Source organism: Orycteropus afer, unplaced genomic scaffold (assembly GCF_000298275.1).
Source record: "Orycteropus afer afer isolate SDZICR_OR568_19922 unplaced genomic scaffold, OryAfe1.0 scaffold01063, whole genome shotgun sequence".
NCBI classification, from domain to species: domain Eukaryota; kingdom Metazoa; phylum Chordata; class Mammalia; order Tubulidentata; family Orycteropodidae; genus Orycteropus; species Orycteropus afer.
The window spans coordinates 173,536-176,073 of NW_006922650.1; positions in this window are offsets into that span (position 1 = coordinate 173,536).

Sequence of the window (2,538 nt, forward strand, 5' to 3'; positions counted from 1 at the left end):
TCATCCCACAGTTCCTCTGGTTTTCAGTTATTTGTGTTCAAAGCATCAAAACTATTCTTGAAATGGTCTCTAAATTCAGGAGGGATATTATCAAGGTCCTATTTTGGCTCTTATGGACTTGTTTTGTCTTCAACTTCAACTTGAATGATACAGTCAATCTGATTCTTGTGTACTCCATCTGGTGAGGTCCACATGTACAGCCATCACTTATGTTGTTGAAAAAAGGTATTTGCAATGAATATGGCATTGGTCTTGCAAAATTCTATCATGTGATCTCCAGCATTATTTCTATTGCCAAGGCCATGTTTCCTAACTCCTGATAACTTCTTTGTTTCCAAAAATCTTGACTGTGTGTTTGGTCAATTTCACACTGCAGAAGTTGGTAGAAATCTTAAATTGCCTCGTCTTTGGCTTTGGTGGTTGGTGCATAGATTGGAATAATAGTAGTATTAACTGCTCTTCCTTGCAGGCATATAGGCATTATCCTATCACTGACAGAAATGTAATTCAGGATAGATCTTGAAACAGACTTTATGGCAATGAATGCCATACCATTCCTCTTTACTTTGTCATTCCTGGCATAGTAGAGCATTTGGTTGTTTGATTCAAAATGGCCAAAACTAATCCTTTTCAGCTCACTGATGCCTAGTATATCGATCTTTATGTGTTTCATTTCATTTTTGACAACTTCCAATTTTTCTAGATTCATACTTCTTACATTTCATGTAGTGATTATTAGTGGATGTTTGCATCTGTTTCTACTCATTTTGAGTCATGCCACATCAGTCAATGGAGGTCCCAAAAGCTGTACTCTATTCATATTGTTAAGGTTGTCTCTACTCTGAGGAGTCAGCTCTTCCCAAGTCAAATTTTGGGCACCTTCTGACCTGATGGGCTCATCTTCTGGCACTATATCAGACAATGTTTCAGGGCTATTCATATACTTTTCCAGTAATATATCAGACAATGTTTCATTGCTATTCTTAAGGTTTTCACTGGCTAATTGTTTCCCTCTTCTGAGTCTGTCTTAGCTCAGAACATCCACTGAAACCTGCCCACCATGGATAACCCTGCTGGCATCTTGCAACACCAGTGGCATAGCCTCCAGCCTCACAGCAACACATAGGTTACCACAGGACAACAAACTGACAGACAAGTTCATCTCCCTTAGTTGTTCCTAACCGCTCTGTGCCAGCTCACCTGGGCCTCAGCCTTAAAATAGAGCTGCCCCCAAGCAAATACACCCCCTGAGCTTTGGGCCCTCCTACCTTGGGCCATGGCCTTAAAATAGAGGTGCCTTCAAGCGAAAAGCAGCTCCTGAACCCTATGTCTGACTATCTCGGCCTCGGCCTTAATATAGAGCCACCCCAAAGTGAAAAGCAGCCCCTTAGACCCAGACCTCTGTGCTTCAGCCCCCAGCCTTAAAACAGAGCCACGCCCAAGAGAAAAGCAGCCCTCATGCCCTGGGCCTGCCTACATCAGGCCCTGGCCTTAAAATAGAGCTGCCCGCCAGTGAAAAGCAGCCCCCAGTCTGGCGCCCACCTACTCAGGCCCCAGCCCTCTCTCTCTCTCTGTCTGTATATATGTGTCTGATTTTTTCTCTTTAATCTCTCACTTATCTCTCTCTCTCTCCCTCTCTTTTGATTGCTAGAGATTGTGTTTAGAATATAAGACAAAGGAATATATAATATGTAAATGTAGACATCAACGTGCCCCTTATTTAATCAGGAAGTTAGTGTTGGGGGTTGAGTCTGTTTAGTCAGAAATTGAACACAATTTTTTGTTGTTGTTGTTGTTGTTGCTATTGTTAGGCTCAGTGTACCACAGGCTTGAGGTTTTTTTCTTTTTCTTTTGAACAATAGGGTACTGGTGCCCTTTGCTTAGGGTGTGGGCTGATGTGCCAGAGGAATTTCTCAGTGCTTATGCTCTCTGTTCAGTTTTCAGCTTCCCTGTACAACTATGTCACAGAAAGTTTACTCTCTAAAGCTCTTTTGCTCTACTCGAGCACTAGACTGCTATTTATTATGAATCATACTCAGCTTGTGTTTGGGGCAAAGACTGTGTCTGAGGTCATGGTCTATGTTTAATCTTAGCTCTCTGTGCCTGAACCTTAGGCCTAGGGCTTTCTCAGAGTCCTTTTTCTTCCTCTCTATGACAACCAAACTCTGCTTGGTAGCTGTGGTTAGTCTTTGTTGAGACTTTACTCCCTGGTGGCACAAAAGTTAAATTAGGCTGCTAACCAAAAGGCTTGTAGTGCAGATCCCCCCAGGAGCTCTACAGGAGAAAGATAAGGTGGTCTCCTCAGGTAAAGATTTCACTAGAAAACTTTCACTAGAAAACTCAATGGGGCCATTCTACTCTGTCACATGTGGTTGCTGTGAGTAGAAAACAGCCCTAAAGGCATGTAACAACAACAGCAACCAGATGGTACAGCATAGGAAGTAAATATGAAACAAGTATCCAAGATCATTAATATGCACATTAAAGGTGGTAAGACTCCTGTATTGGCAAACCTCCCACTGATTCTTACAAGTAGGG